This window comes from Trachemys scripta, chromosome 13 (assembly GCF_013100865.1).
Source record: "Trachemys scripta elegans isolate TJP31775 chromosome 13, CAS_Tse_1.0, whole genome shotgun sequence".
Taxonomy (NCBI): Eukaryota; Metazoa; Chordata; order Testudines; family Emydidae; genus Trachemys; species Trachemys scripta.
This window is the reverse complement of record NC_048310.1, coordinates 18,642,569-18,656,203: the sequence shown is the minus strand read 5'-3', so window position 1 is coordinate 18,656,203 and position 13,635 is coordinate 18,642,569. Positions and strand designations below refer to the sequence as shown.

Here is a 13,635-nt window from a genome sequence, read left to right as displayed (position 1 = left end):
TCAACAAAGGCTTAGTGAACTGAAACATAGTATCTCTCCAGTGCAAATACAGTGTATGATCCACAATAACTGATATTTATTACACAAAATATCACAATAACCGATATTTATTACACAAAAGCGCTGAAGTTTTGTTTTCTCAGATTGCAGTTAAAACTGCATCAGCTTGTGATGGGATGCATACATGCCACACTGGCAGCAAAAAGGTTAATGGGAGCCTGAAGGCTCAGTTAGCCCACCTGAGGGAATATTAGGTACAATTCCTTAGCAGACCTAGCTAGGCCTTCTTCGTATAGGTAGCAACTCAGCGCAGTGGTGGAAAATATATAGTGCCAATCTATAAAAAGAGAAATAAGGACAACCTAGAGAATTACAGACCAGTCAGCTTAACTTCGGTACCCAGAAAGATTATGGAACAAATAATTAAGCAATCAGTTTTCAAACACCTAGAAGATAATAAGGTGATAAAGTAACAGTCAGGATGGATTTGTCAAGAACAAATCATGTCAAACCAACTTAATAGCTTTTTTGACAGGGTAACAAGCCTTGTGGATAGGGAGGAAGCAGAAGATGTGATGTATCTTGACTTTAGTAAGGCTTTTGATACTGTCTTGCATGACTGTCTCATAAACAAACTAGAGCAGGGGTCGGCAACCTCTGGCACACAGCTCGCCAGGGTAAGCACCCTGGTGGGCCGGGCCAGTTTGTTTACCTGCCACATCGGCAGGTTCGGCCAATTGCGGCTCCCACTGGCTGCGATTCGCCGTCCCAGGCCAATGGGGGTGGCGGGAAGCCGCGGCCAGCACATCCCTTGACCCGCGCTGCTTCCCGCAGCCCCCATTGGCCTGGGATGGCAAACCACAGCCAGTGGGAGCCGCAATCGGCCAAACCTGTGGACGCGGCAGGTAAACAAACTGGCCCGGCCTGCCAGGGTGCTTACCCTGGAGAGCCGCGTGCCAGAGGTTGCCGACCCCTGAATTAGAGAAATACAGCCTAGATGGAGCTACTATAAGGTGAGTGCATAACTGGTTGGAAAACCATTCCCAGAGAGTAGTTGTCAGTGATTCACAGGCAAGCTGGAAGGGCATATTGAGTGGGGTCCCGCAGCAATCAGTTCTGGGTCTGGTTCTGTTCAATATCTTCAACAATTTAGATATGGCATAGAGAGTACACTTATGAAGTTTGTGGACAATACCAAGCTGGGAGGGGTTGCAAGTGCTTTGGAGGATAGGATTAGTATTAAATATGATCTGGACAAACTGGAGAAATGGTCTCAAGTAAATAGCATGAAATTCAATATGGATAAATGAAAGTACTCCACTTAGGAAGGAACAATCAGTTGCATACATATGAAATGGGAAATGACTGCCTAGGAAGGAGTATTGCAGAAAGGGATCTGGGGGTCTTAATGGATCACAAGTTAAACATGAGTCAACAGTGTATCATTGTTGCAAAAATAGCAAACATCATTCTGGGATGTATTAGCAAGAGTGTTGTAAGCAAGACACGAGAAGTAATTTTTCCACTCTACTCTGTGCTGATTAGGCCTCAACTGGAGCATTGTGTCCAGTTCTGGGTGCCACATTTCAGGAAAGATGTGGACAAATTGGAGAATGTCCAGAGAAGAGCAACACAAATGATTAAAGGTCTAGAAAACATGACCTATGAGGGAAGATTGGAAAAAAATTGGGTTTATTTAGTCTGGAAAAGAGAAGACTGAGAGGGGACAAGATACCAGTTTTCAAGAACATGAAAGGTTGTTACAAAGAGGAGGGAGAAAAATTGTTCTCCTTAACCTCTGAGGATAGGACAAGAAGCAATTGGCTTAAATTGCAGCAAGAGAGGTTTAGGTTGGATATTAGGAAAAACTTCCTGTCAGGGTGGTTAAGTGCCTAGGGAGGTTGTGAGAACTCCATCATTGGAGATTTTTAAGAGCAGGTTAGACAAACACCTGTCAGGGATGGTCCTAGATTATACTTAGTCCTGCCATGAGTGCAGGGGACTGTACTAGATGACCTCTTGAGGTCCCTTCCAGTCCTATGATTCTAAGACACCTCGGATACAGGAGGCCCAGGGAGAGAATAGGCCTTGGGAACCTCTCCCAACAAGGGAGCTCTGGCAAAGGGCCAAAGTTGGGAGAGGCACTGAAAAGCTTCTGGAGTGGACTGAGTTCCTGTGGTGGGCACTGATAAAGGGAAAAGGCCACAGGCAGGCAGTCCTGTGGGGTGGTGCTCCAGAAGAGGTGCGGGGAGCTGGGGAAAACCCAGAGGGACTGCAAGCTGAGGCCCGGGATGGGCAGAGTGGCTGAAGTGCTGTCTGGTTCCGTTTCAGGTTTGAGTTTTGCTGGGAAGGAGTCTGGGAGCCCCTTACTCTGAAAGAAGAGTGGGCTTGAAGAGGAGCCCTAGAGGGGCAAAACGTCATATTGATAACTAGTGTCGTGGGATACTGACGTGGGACATTGATACCCTGTAAAGGAACTATGGCGTGACTTGGCTGGAGGACAAGTCACCACACCAGACCACAGGAGCCCTGAGGCTGAGAGGAGGCAGAAGTATTGCAATATTGGGTCTCAAGATGAGGGATGCTCTGGGACGGTGAGTCTGTCGTGCAGCTCTATTAGACCCCCTGTTTATGTTGATACTTATGGATAACTAAATTTATTATGTTATACTTTGAAAAGGAAATATTAAAGACTTCTGATTGCACATACATAAATATCTTTTGAGGAAGGGGCTACAATGTATGGAGAATATGGATCCACAGTGTATTTTGTTGAGTACATAACCACTCTGTAATCTTTTCCCTTTTAAACATTCAACTCAAATTTCCATCTCTTCTCTACTTCCTGGAGATAGTCAACCAGTTCCCCAGATCATGCCTATTTAATTCTTCAGACCTTCCTGGTCCCCCACTTATATTTACCACCTTATCCAGTACCATTTCTATTGTGACCACTGTACATTGTGAAATAATGTTATGAATTACACATCAGTGAAATGTTAGCAGTTTTGCAACTCTTGTGCTTTTATTTGAGTCTTGTCATTTTTTCTTTCTTAAAGCCCCATCTCCTGGAGTCAAGTTGTTCTGTGAGAATCTCTTTTGCCTTCTCCCTGCCCGCACCCCCCCAAAAAGTGTTTTCATCCTCATGGTAGTGGAGAAAAGCTTGAAAATGAGAAGCCTAAAGGCTCAAGAGCCAGGAGGCAAAAAGTAATTTTCTAAAAAATGTTTTGTGACTTCGCTTTCAAGTCAGTTTCATTCTTTTTTGTTGCCGGACTAATTTTTGAATGGTTGGATATGGCGATACCATGTTACATTGTACTGCAGTTCAAGTGGCCGTATATTGGTTGCTAGGGAATGGGGTGGGCTTCAGAGCCCAAGCTCCAGCCCAAGCATCTACACAGCTATTTTTAGTGCTGTAGGGCAAGACCCATGAGCCTAAATCTGTAGACCTGGACTCTGAGACTCTCTTCTGCAGATCCTGCTTGTGGTGTAGATGTACCCAAAGAGCCTGTGCCCACTCTGGGAAACAGGACTGAGGTCTCCCGCCTTTTCCACAGCTGGAACACCAGCCACTGCTGATGTGCCACTTCCACAGCTTGAGACCTCAAACAACCCCAGCATTTGTAATGTTCTTATTCAGATCTAGACCCAAATCCAAGCTTTGTGGCTTGATTCTGTTCAGAAGGTGGGTTTGCTCTCTGACTCTGATTGCTAGCTGTATTTCTTATGATTAGGAGGTAATTGTTACTACCTTTGATTAATATGAGAATATGTGGTTAGTGTTTATGCCCTAGCCCGGTCTTTTAGTTATAAATTTCGTATGTGACTGAAGCATTTGTCTTCATTTAGAAAAATCAAAACTGAGACCATATAGGGAAAGTGGAACAACTCACAACCTCTCTGAGTTAGGTCAGCACAAGGGAAATGAGACAGCATGTTACGACAGGAAACTTACTCAATTCCTCCTCCTAGAGATTTTAGTCATCTTTAGTAGTGTTACTGGAAGATGGACCTAATCCGAAGATACTAGCAAACTCTAGTGGCAATTCTGGCCACAAATGTACAGAGCTACTGTATTCGTTAAACAGAATACTTTGTTCCGTGCAACATCGTAATGGTTTAGTCGTCTTCCCAAAGGGAAACTACATAAGATTTACTCCCCTTCTACTCATTTCCATATTGGACGAGTCTTTGTTTCGTGATGTTTAGAAGCATATTAACCCTATTCTGGCTGCCCGTATAGGCAGTGGCATTTGTTGACCTTTCATAAGGAAGATAAAATACCAGAAGAACTAGTGAACGTATATCTATTCATTGCAGGTTTGGGCCCCTAGATACCACAGTAATATAAAACTGAGAACACATCAGTTGCTCATAGTTTCAATTTTGACAGTACTGCCATATAAAAACTGTTTTTCCTAAAACCAGATAGAAATGAAGTGAATCTCAAATCTTCTTAGTAATAAAAATGGAGTACTTCAGGCTAACCCCAAAATGTTTTTTAAGTAAATTGGCATTTTCAGATAAAATTTCATTTACTTTGAGTGGATTTTAAAACAAATCTTATGAATCTGGGAGATGACCATGACCAAGATGCTAATTTACCATAGGGGATGTCCTCCTTTGAATGCAGGCTGAGTTCTAAGGGGGAGTGGGAGTGTTCCACAAATAGAATGGCATGATTAATTCTGAATCTCTGTCCCTGAGGAGATTAATCTTTGTATGAAGGCTGTCCATTCATACAGGGCCCGCTCCTGGCAATTAATGGCAAACTCCCCATTGTCTTCACTGAGAGCATGATCAGGCCAACAACCTATCTGAACAGAAATCACAGGCCCACACGTAGATTAGAGGGTGTCCTTTGTGCTCTTAGAACATTTTCAAAGCACGTGCTGAAAGTGGGTAGCATGGTGCAAGGCAGAAGAGAGCGATGGCAGTTGAAAGGTGAAATCAAGCGCCTCCTCCAAATACCATGTGGAACAGGAATGCTCTTCCCCAGCCTTACTGGAGCAGAGACAAAGAGCCAATGGTTGCTGTGCAGACACCATGTCTTTATAGTCTGGTGAGCTTCCTGTGACATCAGGAGCTTCTATTCTAAACTCTGCATGTGCAAAGGGGATGGAGATTTTTTCAGTGGGAGGGGCTGATCTCAGGAGGAAGGTGTGGGGAGGATGCAAGGAGCTTGTCTGGGCTCACTGTGTTGAGGGAAGGCCAAGAGTTATTTTGTGGGGGAGAGACTGGAGGGTGATGGGTCAAAGAATAGATTGTTTTGATTTTTAGCAATTATGGGTTTAAAGGTTTAGGTTTTGGATCTGGTGTGGAACCAAAACCGTATAGGAGGGTTTAGATAGCAACTCCTACCTGAAATTCAAATGGGATCAGATTCTTCTTTTGGCCCATCTCTAACTGGAGTGAGGATTTGCAACCGTCCTTCCCACTTGAGACCCTGGTGCTAGTGCAGCACGACACTCTTGGTCTCTACTGGCCTGGGAAAGAGCTGACTTTATATGGCGTCTGAAGTGCATCTCAGGTGACCATGCTTTTCCCTCCCTCTCAAATAGCAGGCTTTTCACTGCAAGCTCAGTGTTTCCATACCTCCAAATGTAATATTTAGTAATACTTTTACCTGATAGTCCTAACCTTTGAGAGCATTTGCTTACTTGGCCACACGAATATATCTGTGCTGAGAAAAAGACTGCTCAAATGTTTGGGCTGGCAATATTGCTTTGCTAGAAAGGTTAATTGCCAGATGACGGAATGACTGTAGTTTTACACTATCACAGACAGACAGGTAGAAAAAATAGAAAGCCAGAAAAAAACTATACCTCAGGGAAATTATATCCTTGATCTGTATGTTCCTTTGTTCCTTAGTGCAGCTACTGTTTTCAAGAGTTATGAAACTCAGATGTGAATTGAAGTGACTCAACAGCCTGATTGCTAAAAGTTGACTTTTTTCTCCAAATTATTTTTCATATAAATTATAGTAAGTCCCATATATACCAGGGCATACTAAGTTCAGGCAGTGCCTGAAATAGGCATGAAATAACAGCTACTGCTTTCAGCAGAAACAGCCAAGGACAAAACATGGTGTGTGTGTGTGTGTGTGTGTGTGTGTGTATGTATGTATATATTTATATATAAAATGTCTTTCTAGCTCACTGACTTCCATGGAATTTGGACTTACACAGGGTCTGGTTCTGTAAAGTGTTGAATATTTCCTATGGATGTTAATGGGAATTAAGGATGCTCAACGCTTCAGAGGGTCAGGCCCCAAGTACTATCTCTGCCTGCCATATTGATATTTCATGCAGTACAATGAGCTCCCGGAGGTAGTAATATATTCTTGAGAAGTATGTTGTAGTGAGAGCTGTGCAAAATGTGTGCAACAAAACCACACATCTCTCAATTTGCCGGGATTTATGTTTTGTTACAAACTTGAAATTCAGAGCAAGTTCACTAAAAGGTATATTTAAAGCTCACATTCTTTTTGAGTAAACATAAGATCAGTGAATGGGCCAATTTATGTTTTTGCAATGAAGTTGTAGCCTTTAATGGAAAACTTGGCAATTTTGTTGGAGTTTGTTTGGGGGTTTGAACAAACCCCAAACTCAAAGCAGAACTTGGGTTATGGGTAGTTGTGGACTTGAGAGAGGCTGAAACCAAAGAAAATGTTAATGGAACCCCTGATAAGGGAATTATGTTGAGTTTTACGCAGCCCGAAACATGGAAAGGAATGATGCCATGGTTACCAATTTCCCAGCAGTATTTCTGAGAATGGATCCAGAGCTATGGAGCTGCCCACAGGAGGTGACATGGTGGCTTCAGATCACCATGTTTGCTTGTGACTGGCAGTATGTTGGCTCCTGGTGTTTTTGGTGTTGCAGTAGTCATGACACTAAATCAATTCCCCAGACCTGATCGCTCCAAAATGTTGTAGGTGTTTGAAATCTAAATCCAGAGTTGAGTTTAGCAAACAGCTGCTATCTTTGTAGTGGGCTATACCCATATCCCTGGATCTGAGTGTAGCCAAGGTCTGTTGGGAATCCAGATATAAATTCAAATTCTTGGGAGGATTTTCAAAGGCACAAGTAGGAGATAAGCATCCAGCTCCCAATGAAAGTCAATGTGGCTTGAGTGTCTGTCTGCCTTTTGTGCCTTGCAAATTCCCACCCCCACCCCAACCCTCCATGTCTCCAGTTTGCACAAATAATCACTCTGACACACAACAGTGCAAGAAGGAAACTAATCCTTCCAACACGTGTGCTGAGCAGTTGGGGCTCATCTCATTTTAAACATACTGGAATGAAGAATGGAAAGTACTTTGTATACCTTTAAAATGTTTTTCTCTGTCACAAAATATTCCCATTTCACACATCTCATGAAATAAGTGGGAAAGACTTTTTCCCCACTTGCCATTAGAGTTTGGACCTGTCTAAATTAAACTCCAAAGTGATCTGGAATGTGGATACTCATACATCAGAAACCACAATGAAGTACAAATGGATTAAAAAAATTATAGATTAAACCTTTTTAAAAACCTAACCATCCTTTTCCCCAGATAGAAAGCACTAATTGCTTTAAAGCCAGACAAGAAATAGGATTCTTTTTTCTATTTTTCACTGGAAAAAGGAAGAATTTTTCTTTGAAATATTATTTTATATTTTTACAGCCTCGCTCAGCAAAAGTGATCATCCTATGAACTTCTAAGGCAGAAATTATACAAGTCCCTTTACCTATATCCTGTTTTCAATTACTCTATTCTACTTCAACAAAAGCAGGATATGAGGCAAACATATTCTTTTGGCAAATATCTTCAAACTGTTAACTGTTTAAGTGAATCTCTTTCTGCTTAAACATCTTCAGTACTGAGCCCTGCACCTGATCCTATAACAAATACCACAATTTGAATACTCTTAATGACTGAAAACTGTTCAGGCTTCCTCACAAAACTATTCCATAATTTTTCTTGCATTTCACATTCTTTCCTTTTCTTTATTACAGCATGGCACGCCACACAGTAAGATATTGTCCACCCCACAATCCCACCACGACAGAATATATAATTCCAACAAACAAAGATGCATTGACTCCTCTCTTATTCATAAACGTTTGTGTCTTTGAAAGTTGTATGGAAAACTTGTTAGTTGAGGGACCTGCTACATGAAACATTATAGTTATAACAACATAAAAGCCCTGTTAGCAGATTTCTTGTTTCAAGGCTCTCTCCGTGAAGTAACTTACCAAAAAATAGGTAAGTTTGGACAGCTGAGAGCCAGAGATGTCTACTTCCAGACCAACAGACAGTTGTAAGGTCTAAGTACTGTTAAATGGAACTTGGAAGATCAAGGGTAAAATTTTCAAAAGCATCTGAGTCCCATTTTCGAGAGTGGCCCAGGCACTCAGGGCCCAAAATCTCATTAAAAGTCAATGGGGACTTAGATTCCCTTAGTGCCTGAGTCACTTTTGAAAATGGGGCTGATGCTTTAAATCACTTACATGCTTTTGAAAATGTTACCCCTAGTCTTTACACAAATGTAGCTCCAGCTATGTGAGATCTGCATAGTGGCTGCCTTTGAATATGAGAACTCTAACCCTTTGGTACTTAGTCCAGTAGCACTAAAATTCCTTTAATAATTTTAAGTAAGAAAAAAACACCAAGGGCCTCTGCAACCTTGATCCGATGTATTTATGTATAAAGGAAGCGAGAGATAACATAGCGTACATTTTTTTAATGGCAAAATAGTAAGCCTGTTACTGTCTGCACTGCAGCTGAAAGGTCTCCAGGTACATTTTATAGTATTGATCCTGTTATGTCTCATTGTAAAAGGCCAGTGACCGCATACCCTGGTATCTCAGTTTGCATTGTGAACCAGAGGTACAAAAAAGATCCATTTCTTAATGTCAAAGTACTCTTTACAGTACGGGAGCATTTTGCTGTAGCCTCAGAGAGCCTGATTTTCTTCTCACACCAATGTAAATTATGATGTCAATAGAATTATGCACAAGTGACAGCAGTATCAGATCAGAGGATGCTGCGAAGATGTCTAATGCACAGAATATTAAGTAAATAACCCATCTGAAAACTTTAAACAAAAATCAAAGCAATTAAATAGGGAATAAAGCCCTTGAAATTAACCGGCAAAGAGCAACACCACCCCATTGTCCCTTACCTGATTCACATGAGTCAATGAAGCTTCAGTTTTATCCCAAGTTAGGCAAACTAAATCAACAGTATCCAGAAATCTACACAGCACTACCCAGAGTGAAGAACAATAACAAAAAATCAGTTTTCATTTCATTAAGCAATACTGGGAGTGTTCAGCTTTCCAGTCTCCAAGGTTCCCCAGCTGGGAGTCAGCCTTTTCCCATCCTGCATCCCTGCATCCTGTTATTGTTCCAAGCCTTACTAATGCCAGTGAGAGAAAGGAGTGGAGGAAACCAGATAAACTTAGACTTATTATTACTGTGCTTACCTTTTCAGAGGGAGCTGAATAAAGGGAAATGGACTCTAACAGAAATACAAAGCCGGTGCTGGAGCTTAAGACGTCGAGTATTAACCAGTTAAAAAAAATTAGGTTATTATTTGAATGTTTGATCACTATGGTCAGTACAGTTTATTTTCAAATGGTTTGTGTTCAGGCGGAACAGGATTTTTCAGCATTCTGGTGAGTCCTAGCCACCAAAGGATGTCAGTAGAATTGGCGGGAGGATGTTAACTGCGGTTCAGTGGAAAACAGTTATCTGCTGAGGATGCAGCGATAGGTTCTGGTACTCAGAGCACACAACAATCCTAGATATTGTTTACTTTTGTAAATAACTCTAAACATCAGAAAGAACAAAGACTGAAGCTCACATCCGTCATATGGGAGTTCCCATAAAGTTCCACTACTTCCCAAAATCGATGAGTCAACCTTTGCTAGTGGCATGAAAAAATATGTAGTAGATTGAAGCATATTGAAATTGTGGGAAAGAAACATGGGCCAAATTCTGGTCTTGGTAACAGTGGTGTAGAATTTAAGTAACTGGATTCAGGGCCGGCTCTAGGCACCAGCAAAACAAGCAGGTGCTTGGGGCAGCACATTTGCAGGGGGCGGCATTCTGGCCATCCTCTTTTTTTTTTTTTTTTTAAACTCACTTCCTCCCCTCTCGCAACGCTGCAGAAGCGGAAAACCCGTGGGACCCTGAGAGGTGTAGTTCCTTGCCTAGCTCCCTGCCTATAGAGCCAGCCCTGGAGCAGGGAAAGAACTACATTTCCCAGCAATCACTTGGCAGCTATCAACAGGAAAGGGAGGGAGATGGAGTGAGGTAGTTGAGCCATGCTGTAGCTTGCTGTGAATGGAGAGCTGGCTGCTAGAACAGGGTGGCACTGTGAGTGGGGGGACAAGTGTGCCCAGCCCAAGGAGTAGAAGGCTTTGCCCCAGATATCCCCTTCAGAAGACTTCCCCAGACTGGATTAGGGATACTGGTGTGACCTCACCTTGCAGCCCCCAAAGAAGGAATTGGGTGGACAAAAGGGACAGTGCACCTCTCTATCTGAAGCCTAGCAAGGGAAGTACGTGGATCCCACTAGACTTTAAAATGAAAAGTAAGGGAGGGGAGGCTCTGCTACAGGACCTGGGCAGCTTTAGATACAGTACCAGGCACGTAGGAGGATTTCCACTTCTGAGCCATGGAAGCAGAAATTGACTTTTCCTTTCCAGATATAGCTAATATTCAGAAAGGGAATCTAGCACCTGCCTTCCAGATTTGAACACCCTCAAAATTCAGGAGTGCTCAAGCTCAGTTTGGGCAGCTGTTACTTCATTTCTCCCAAATCAAATCTACTGATCCACTGTAACTTGCTGTAGAAAAAGTAGGATAAAATTGAGCAAGCAATGCTTCCCAGTGATTTTTAGGACTGGAATTGCTATTTTCAACAGCCATTGCTTTTAGTTTTTAGTTTTATTTGTTTAAAAGGAAGACAGTGATTGCATTGGCAAATTCCCTATAGAAACAAAGAGTGGAACAAAAGAATAATAAAGGCACCTCAACTTTTCCTCATTTATGTGGGACAGTCTTATAATATGCATCCAGATATCCTCCAATCACACAAGCTGAAAATTGTTCCACTTTACTGCAGTTCTGTAACCATATGGGAACCAATCCTGTCTGTGTTCTGTGCACATCCAAAATTCCTGCTGAATGACCCGCCCTGGGAGCGAGTTACCAGTGACCCAGGGCTGGGACAGCAGGAGGGTGCAGGTTGGGGGGGGAGAGCCCAGGGCTGGGGTGCGGGGCAGCCAAAATGTTTTTTGTTTGGGGCGGCAAAAAACCCAGAGCCGGCTCTGACTGGATTCACACCAGTACAACTGAGAGCAGAATTTGGTTACGTGTCTCCAATTTAGGGCCTGATTCTCCTCTGCACTTTGTATATTCATTTCCACCTGTACAAGAAGGGTGCAAAAATGCTGCCATTCTGATTTAGCTGCAAGGCAATAAAGAGTCAGGCCAGAAAAAAACTCTAAAGGGAAAACTGTTGAATTAAATTGTTGCCCGAGTTGCATTAGAATTTTTAAATCAGAGGAATATTTAGGGGAGAGGGAAGGGGAAAAGTTAAACGTTCCAAATGAGTGGTTTTGAATTACGCTAGTCGACCTGATTTGTTCCTCTGTTGCAGCCCAATGGGAGTTTCCCAGATTCAGGCTACAGTGACTTTAATGGGCATTGCACCCATGAAACTTAAGGTAGTTCAATGTGATGAGTAGATGGGCCCTCCTAGAGCTCATGTAGAATCTTGGTGCTCGGTTCTGGGACAGCAACATATACTTAAATTTCTCCTCCGACCCTATCCACAAAGAAAAAAATGTAGACCCACTATTCCTTATACCCTACAAGCCAGAGAGAAATTACTTTATTAAATAATTCAGGAGAAACTCTGAGAAGCATGAGATTAAAAAAGAGACCAATTTTTGAGGTCTTACAGGTATGTTATAATAAATGTAGCCAAATGTGCAACATATTTTATAGAAGACTTTAAATAATAACATCCTGCAGTGAAATACGCTCTCACCCCTATTCTTCATCACAATTTAGCAAAGGTAATGGGATTGATTTTTCCAGTTTTCTAGAAGACTGGGCTTTGGTTACATTATTTCACATTTTTATGACATGCAGCGGCAAAGACGAATAGCTCTTTTAAAAATTTGATACATTAATTATTCAGGAAGGTTAAGCAGCTAATGAGGGGACATTTTTCAAAGTCATCTTTAAGGAGACTGATTACAATTAGGTTTCCTCATAAGAAAATAAGCAGTTTCTATTTCATTGCTGAGAGAAGAGGAGAAGGGGGTGGGGGGAGGATGTTAACTGCGGTTCACTGGAAAACGGTTATCTGCTGAGGATGCAGCTTAAGCGATAGGTTCTGGTACTCAGAGCACATAACAATCCTAGATATTGTTTACTTTTGTAAATAACTCTAAATTTGTTTGACTGACAGAATCATCTTTGTTGCCATCAGTCTAACGAAGGGATGGGGGATAAGATAGTCCTTCATGCCCCTTGCTTTCAAAAATGCTCATGTCTTCTTTACAGGTCATTTCTAGTCCAGGTCTCGCCAAATCCACACAATCATCATCTACTTCTATCCCTTTAAGGATCAGTCATATAAGGCCTGATCCACAGACTCTAGAAGTCAATAGGAATCTTTCCATGGCCTTTAGTGCAGTGGTTTTCAAACTTTTTGTATTGGTAACCCCTTTCGCACAGCAAGCCTCTGAGTGTGATTTTTCCTCTCCCCCCCCCATAAATTAAAAATGGGGAGGGATTTAATTTAATGGGGCTCTGAGATGTCAGCCCCATGGAGCTGACGGCTTGTGACCCTCATGTAACCACTTGATACCTCCTGAGGGGTCACAACCCCCAGTTTGAGAACCCCTGCTTTAGTGGGCATTGGAGGAGTCCCATAGTGACAATTTGGCTAGGTCTTGGAGAACTTGTTTCCTTTGCCTTTTCTTCCTGTGTGTGTCTTGGGACAACAGACCAATCTTTTCCTTTGGATCCTATAGAACTTAATGGAGAATTGTCTGCTTCAGAGTCCTGAAGCATAGTGTATAGGGGAAAACAAAACCAAGAAATACTATTTTTCTATTGGTTTTTAAAGTATTAGAACCTTATTAAATTTCCATAGACCTTTTTCTCACTCTATAAATGTCACTTCTGCTGAATCCCATAGGATTTAAGAGATTATTATGAGGTAATGTGAGCTTGCATATTTTAGGATAAACAACCCATCTTGGATACTTATCCAAATAGAAACAAATCTCCTAACCTTTCAGGCATACTCTTCACCAATTTGAACCCAGGCTTTCTTACTGTTGTGCTTTCTGGACAACATAGTTCAGATTTGCAATAGAGGCACCTAAATAAAAGTGGTCTGGTTTTCAAAGGTGCTGAACACTTTCAGCTCATGCTGACAGTAATGTAAACTCAAAATCAGATCGCTGTTCCCAGACCTGCTGGCATGATGTTTTTCCCTTAGACTGTTTTTTTCCAGCTCTTCTATAGGCCTGCAGGGTAAATCTACTAGTCTATGGGAAAGTGCCCTGCTGACTGGCTGCTTACAAATTAATGTAATTGTATGCAAATCTAAAAGGTACT

The 13,635-nt window shown here is 42.1% G+C and overlaps 1 protein-coding gene across 1 annotated transcript in view; it reads right to left on the bottom strand.

Annotated features, from left to right (window-relative positions):
• CDH5 (cadherin 5) overlaps positions 1–9,371 on the bottom strand; it is a 51,011-nt gene extending 41,640 nt beyond the window's left edge. The window contains exon 1 of the mRNA XM_034788365.1: positions 9,171–9,371. The gene's annotated coding sequence lies outside the window, so the exon portion shown is untranslated. The remainder of the gene's footprint in view (positions 1–9,170) is intronic.
• Between the last annotated feature and the right edge of the window lie 4,264 nt (positions 9,372–13,635).